Here is a 7,156-nt window from a genome sequence, read left to right on the forward strand (position 1 = left end):
AACCTGGCCAAGGACACAAACACCCAGGATAGAACAACTGGAGCCACTTCTAATGGGCAGGGTCGGCAGCCTAGTGCTGCGCCTGGGCCCCAAGGCTGCTCCCTCCTGCCTGGCTCAGAGAGCCACATTCCTGAAGGCCACACCTCACCCTTTCACCCCAAGTATCCCCCGCCTCCCCAGCTGGGAGGTAGGAGGCTGTCCCAGTCAGTTAGTCCCTGGGGGGATGTCCTCAGCAGGTCTCTGCACCTCCCTTGGGCCCCTTCAGGATAATCTGGTTCCATCTGGTTCCGCTGGTCCCACCCTCTGAATCTGACAGGAGAACACTGCCTTCAGGTGTCCCCGGTCTGAGGGTGGAGGTGGTTGCCCTGACAAACCTCAGTCCAATGTGGGAGATGCAGTCCTACACACAGGAGCCTGTCACAGGGTGAAGGACGCAGAGCTCTGCCTGTAGGAGTCTCCAGGAGAGAAGCTCCCAGTCTGATGAGGGAGCCCTGAGCCAACAGCGGGAGGACCCTGCCTCCATCCTGGGGCTTTGGTTGCTTCTTTCTTTCAGGTGCCCTCTCCTCTTCCCAGTTGTTAGGTGAGTGGCCCACACTGCTCTTCCTCAGAACTCAGCAGGACTCTGAGTTTCCTCACAGTGGGCCCCACCTTAGGGGGTGACAGACTGCCCAGTGCTGGGGCCTGACAGAAAACATATGGTCCCAACATGCTATTGGCTTTCGGTAAGAAGCTCTTTGACCTGGCTGTGGCTGCCACAGTCCCCAGAATGGTGCCCGCTTGGCCCAGCACCTGTACCATGCAGGCCTACGGCAGGATTGTGAAGCATTGGAAGAATTCAGACAGCCCTTTTCTGCCTTGTTGAGGCCCAACATCATAGTTGGCTCAAGACTGTTCCAGAGCCACCCTACATCCAGCCTGGTTCTCACTGCACCCCCAGCACTGGGTGATGACTGACCAAGGAACTCAGAGCCTGTTTCCCATGTATCATACAGTAACACTTCTCAAAAAATTGTCGCCAAGATAAAACTGGGACAATGAAGTAAAAATGTTAGCACATGTCTGGCCAAGGTGGGTGTTTGCTTTTTTTTGGTTTGGCTTTCTTTCTTTCTTTTTTTTTTTTCCTTCTCAGTATCCAAACCTTTGGGGACAGGGAGGCAGCTCTGTCCTCCCAGCGCAGCAGCTGACATTTGCCACCTGCCTCCACCAATCAGGAGCCTGCCCTGAGCCTGGGGGATACAAAGGTGCCATGGAGGTCAATGGAAATCATTTGTGGGGACAGTGGCAGTGCTGAGGTTGGGATGTCCAGAAACGGTGGCCCTGACCACAGAAGCAGAACCAGACACTTCCTGCAGGAGCACCTTGCCTGTGTTCTGAGCCGCCACCCTGCCTCGACACCTGTCCTCTCTCTGAACCTGTTTCTCCAGTCGGTTCCATGAGCAACTTGGTGTCCTTCCAGTAAATTCTTGTTCTGCTTAAATTATTCCATTTCCATTGTTTTTAAACAAGAAACTTGACCAGTCTGGACATTACTGTGAGGAGAGGAGGGCATACCACACACCCCAAGGAGAAGAGGGAGATGATCATCTGGTCTAGCTGGGCCTGAAGGCAGGGAAAATCTAGTTTGTGTCCAGGGATATGAACTGAGCAGCCTGTGGTATGTAGTAATGAAACAACTAATTAAATTACATTTAATTAATTAATTAATTAAATGATGCCCTGTGGCCATCTGGAAAACAGTGCCACTGAAGGCAGAGCTTTGAGGGCCTGAGTGAATGCTGCCAACAAATGGCTGGGTGATTCTGAAGACAGATGATGCCTCTGACACTGAACAATGAAAAGAAAAAGGACAAGCTTAGATCCCTAAGTCCTTAGCTCAAGGCACAGACCGGAACTCAGGAAAATTCTATGGAATGGGGCTAAATATTTTCTCCTCTTTTACTGCAGCAGAATAGTTTATGGAAAGCCCAGTGCAAAATCAGATCCTTTTTGTGGCCAAATTCTAATAGCTGCTGGGCTCCCAGCCTCTTCCTCTTCCTCCTCTTCCTCTTCCTTCTCCTCTTCCTCTTCCCTGCCTGCCTCACGAATGCTGATAGTGCCTGAAGTCTGGGCCTGGGTCCTCTCCTCTCCTTGCTTTGCAACTCTCCAGCATGTGGGATGCATTTGGCTGCAAGTAACAGAAAGCTGTACAAGTGAAGGCCCCAGGTAGGTGGCTCCTGGCACAGGTACGTCTGCTGTCAGTGCATGGCTGCTTTTCTTCTGTAGCTCTGTGGTTCTCCAGGCTGGCTTCATCTGTGGGGTGGTGATGCCAGCTCAGGCTGTCTTGCAAGGACTGATATGTATATCCTATCTCCATGTTCCCTATGTCATGCTGCTAGCTTGAAATTGGCCATAGTTGGCATGTTTACATCATGGAAATCAGTAAACACTACAAATCTGCATGTTTGTTTTGTTTTGTTGTAATTGGAGAGGTGGTATATTAGTATACCACTAGCTTTGTCCTAGATCTGGGTCCTGAAAGGGATGGGATGGGCCACCAGCTTCTTTATTCATGTATCCAGGAGAGAGAGACAGACTTTTCCCCTGCCCACAAAACCAGGTCCTGCTCGCCAGCCTCAACTGAGAACCAGTACCTCCTGCTACCTGACTGGCCTGGCTTCACCAGGATCCCCTCTAGAGCTGGACTGTGGACTCAGTTTCTCCTAAAGAGCAAGGGCTCTGAACAAAATGAGGGTTCTTTAAGGAATGAGGTCAGAAGACCTGGAGGTGGGTGGGTGACAACAATGCCACCATACTCTCAGGGCGGCTCACCCCCATCTGTAGTTTCACTGACCCCCCTGTGCTGTGTCCCCAGCCCAGGTAACTCTCTGATCCCTAGACTTGTATAACTGACCACCTCCTAGACATTCCCACAGGGCAGGTATAACTATCACCATAGCCAATGTACAGAGCACCCACTGCCCGGCAGGCTTCTCTCTATGTGTTGGACATGTATTCACTCAGCTAGTCCATATGGGGCCCTAAGAGGTAGGCTCCATTATAACCCCATTTGCAGATAAGAAAATGAGGCTCTGAAGGGTGGTATAACATCCCAAGGTAACTTACTCTGGCGGTACTGGGACAAAAGCTGGCTACCTGGCTCCGGGTGTCTGCTCTCTCTGACCTCTCTACCTGTCCCCCATCTTCCCAAATTTGTGGCCATGCCTCAGACTTGTCACTTTCCCTCTGCACCTGCCCGCAGCTCTTCATCTCCTTGTCTAGCACAGGCTCAGTGCTCAGGTCTGTGCACAGATATCCTTGCTCCAGAAAGGCCAGGCCAGGCCAGGCCAGAGGCCCCGCTCCGGCTGCCATAGTGTCACTGACTCCCACTCCAGGCCTCATAGCCCTCTGGCTGCTGCTTCCTTCATGAGCCATGAGTTCCCCGGGTGCTAGAAATGGGCCCTGCTCCCTGTGCCCAGTGCCCTCAGCCCAGGTCCGGGGTTCTGGTGGTCCTCATGTGTAGTCGCCTTTGCCCAGCCTTCCAGGCCAGTGTCCTGGCAACCCCTCCGCCACCCGAGCTGGGTCTACTTCACACGCTCAGCACGGATCTTCCTACCTCCACTCTCAGCCTCCTTCCTGCTTTACTCTTTTATTAAGATTCTAATTAAATAATTCTAATTAAGTGTAATGAGCTGAATCGACAAACTTACTGCGATAAGTGGCATTCAAGATGTGCTCTCTCTCCTGATCCTTCTTGGGCAGGCAGTGGAGCAGATGGCATTGGGCCCCACTGCCACACAACGACATGGCCACACGAGAGCCACAGGCTGGACACCACAGCCCAGCCAAGGTCTCCCCTGCCTGGGAGTCCTTGCCTCTTCCTGCTTTAGGCCAAAGTCCCCTTGCTGTTAGGGATAATGAGCAATAGATTGGCCCCACAGTCAGCCCGTTTTGGTGCATGCCTTAGGCCAGTCCCAAAGCCTCTGCCACTTCCTTGTGAGGCTGGGCAGCCAAGGATCCAGACCCACAACTGCGGTTTGCTAATCATGCAGGGGTCTGTCTCTGCCTTTCATCCTTGTTCTCTGACGAGGAAGAAAGTCCCTGTCTTCTGTGTGACCTTTGTCAGGATCCATCCCAATCTGGGCCCCATCTCAATTTCTAACAGATGGCAGGCTAGATAGGAACAGGAGCTGCTAGGACAGAGAAAGCAGTGGTGTACCAACTTAGGCCTGGCCTTGTACGCTGGCCTTGCCCCTTCTTGGCTGTATGAAGTCACTTCATCTCTCTGAGCCTCAGTAATGACAGCCACTGACCAATCACCTCCTATAAGTCAGGCTCCTTGCTTTATATCTGCTGTCTCAGGTTGCTGCTTTTGAAACTGGACTGCCCGGTTCAAATCCAGGCTCTGGCCCTTCTCTGCTGAGTGACTCTGGGCAAGTACCTCCCCCTCTCTGGGCCTGTTACCCAGTGCCCACTTTAGAGGATTAAATGAGGATTAAGTGATTAAATGAGAGGATTAAATGATTCATGTAATGGCCTTAGAAAGTGACTGGTAAAAATAAGAACCAAGATGCATTATGTAAAGGTACAGTTCCCAATGAGAAATGTAATTGTGTCGTATACCTAAAATGTACCAATAAAAGAATTTAACAACAAAAAAATAAAATAAAAAATAAATAAAAAAACAAAGTGACTGGTGCACAGTAAGTGCTCACTTAATCTTTATAGATCCTAAGGTGGGTCCTATTCTACAGGTGAGGAGACCAAGGTATCCTTTGAGGAAGGTTATGGTACTAGAAAGTGACCAAAGTGGGATTTGAACCCAGGTCCTCCTGATGCCTCACTGTGCTCTTTCCACAGTGCTGAAGTCCTGGCTTTTCCCAAAGGACCCCAGTTCCCCTGCTCTTACTGAGGACTGACAGGGCCTGATGCTAGTCTTCCCAGTGGATGGCAGGAACCTGGTCTAACCTGGGGACTTGGGAGAGAAGGGCTCTGAGCTCAGAGTCCTGCATCTGTGGAGCAGGGGCAGAGACCTGCCTGCTTCAGCAGCTGGAGACCTCCAGGGGGGAGGAGCCAATGGAACACACTTGTGGAGACACTTGCTGCAACACACTCGCTCCCACTGGCGGTGACAAGGGACGTCAGGCTGCGTACCACTCAGCCCCACTCAGAGCATGACCACCCCATCCCATAGGCCACGCAGACTAGGCACACCACCAAACCCAGGCTCTGGTGGTGCACACCCATTTTTCCTCCACTGACCCAGAAGCCCCCAGCTGAGCAGGAAATGGGGAGGAAGTTCTGTCCACTCATCAGCCACCCACCTGCCCTTTGTCAACCTGGAGCTTTCTCCTCTTGGGCCTGAAGGACTGCTGTGGCTCAGGAGTCTCCACAGGGGACCCTCACTGAGCAGCCTCAGTGTCCTTACACCCCTGCAGAGCCACAGCCGCCCTCAGGAGCAGGTTGAGAGCCCCCATCTGTGCTGCCCTCTGTCCCCCTTTCCTGTCACCCCCCAGTTCTCCACCAACACCACCCCACCCCCTTCACATATTCCAAACTTCCGCTGCCTCCTGTATGGTGTCTACACTGCTATTTTCTCCACTTCAGCTGCTCTTTCTCAGGCCAGCCTCGCCCTATATAAGCAGCCTGGTCCCACGGGGGTCCCTGTCCCCTTCCCACCTTCTTCCCTCACAGTGCTGATACCACATGTGCTCCCTGTACCAGTGTGAGGGGAGGGTCTTTCATCCCCTACCAGTAGAACACCCACAAGGATGGGAATGCCTGTCATTCTCTGTCATGTTCTGGGCACCCAGGACACAGTGGGCACAGCTCGAACAAGCATGTGGAGAGAATGACTTTGACTTCGGCCTGGCTCAGAGAGCATCTGGGGCAGGCTCAGCACACGTGCTGACAGTCCGGGGCTACAGTCCTGGTGTGGTCGGGTCACTCCACCCGAGTATCAGGGCTCACATCACCGTTCTAAGGGTTAAATGCGGTAACGTGTGGGCTCTCAGCATGGCCCCCAGCATGTGGGAGCCATGGCTTCCAGGTCTCCCCTGAGCTCCCCACCCCCAGAGTGTCAGTGTGTGGCGGGGGAGTCGTCCGTACCTCAAGGCCAGACGCCTGTGAGGCACTCTCCACCTCCCCCCGCCTGCAAGATCCCACCACAGAACAGTCTGCAGATAGCAGTTCCAACCTTGGCACATTCCCTGGTCCCTTACAGGGACCTCTCCAGGGACTCTGAACATGGGTTCTCCTTATGCCTTTCAACTGAAACAGCAAGAGCAGAACACTTTCCCAACTTGTAGCATTTTCTGGAAGGGTACGGTTTGGCAGGGGGGTCGGGGCCCACAAGTGCATCTGGGGGGTGTTGGGGTGGAAGCTCCAAGAACATGCGTTGTGCCCCCCCAACCCCAGCTCTATCACTTTGGGTGGGCCTTGTCCTGGGTTAGCCCACTACGCTGCCCCACTCATAGAGCAGCCAACAGTAGCAGTGACAGCTGTACAGTAGCATGTTCCAGGACAGTAGGAGTGTTCACTCATTAACCCTCATGACTCCTTACGTATCTGTCACCATCCTACTGCACAGATGAGCAAATGGAAAACAGACTACTGAGTCATGTATGAGACAACTAAGTGGCAAACCTAGGATTCAAGCCCAGCCCCATCTGCCCTGCTTGAGTTTCGCAGGTCAATCTTCCAGGCATCCATGCAGCAGCCTGAGCTGCAGACGGGATCTCAGGGCCTGAGAGGGGGAATGGAGTGTGTGTGAGTCGATGCTCGTTAATGTGCTAGAAAACTCACTGAGGTCCTCTCCAGCCTCTTATCATAATCATTTCCACTTCCCTGCAAGCCCTGCCTTCCTTGGGCCTGAGGCCTTCTGCATGGAGCATGGAAAGGATGCTTTCTTTGCCATGGGTGGACAGGGGACAGGGCATGAGGTCCATGAGACACATGGGTCAAGTCTCAGCTCTGCCTCTCAACTGTCCTTGAGTCCTGGGAAAATCCTGTTTCTCTGGGGGCCTCAGTTCCCAACTGTAAACAAAGTGGGGGCTGGAGAACAATCAGGGGCTCTTCTAGCACTAGCATTCTAGAATCTTGCTTTGAGAGCATTTTGGAAACCAAGCTGTGATCAGGGCGGAGGAATGGATCACTGGGCACACAGGACCCTGGCTATAAG

This window comes from Heterocephalus glaber, unplaced genomic scaffold (assembly GCF_053883595.1).
Source record: "Heterocephalus glaber isolate CG9 unplaced genomic scaffold, H.glaber_assembly_v1.0 deba00001452, whole genome shotgun sequence".
Classification (NCBI taxonomy): domain Eukaryota; kingdom Metazoa; phylum Chordata; class Mammalia; order Rodentia; family Bathyergidae; genus Heterocephalus; species Heterocephalus glaber.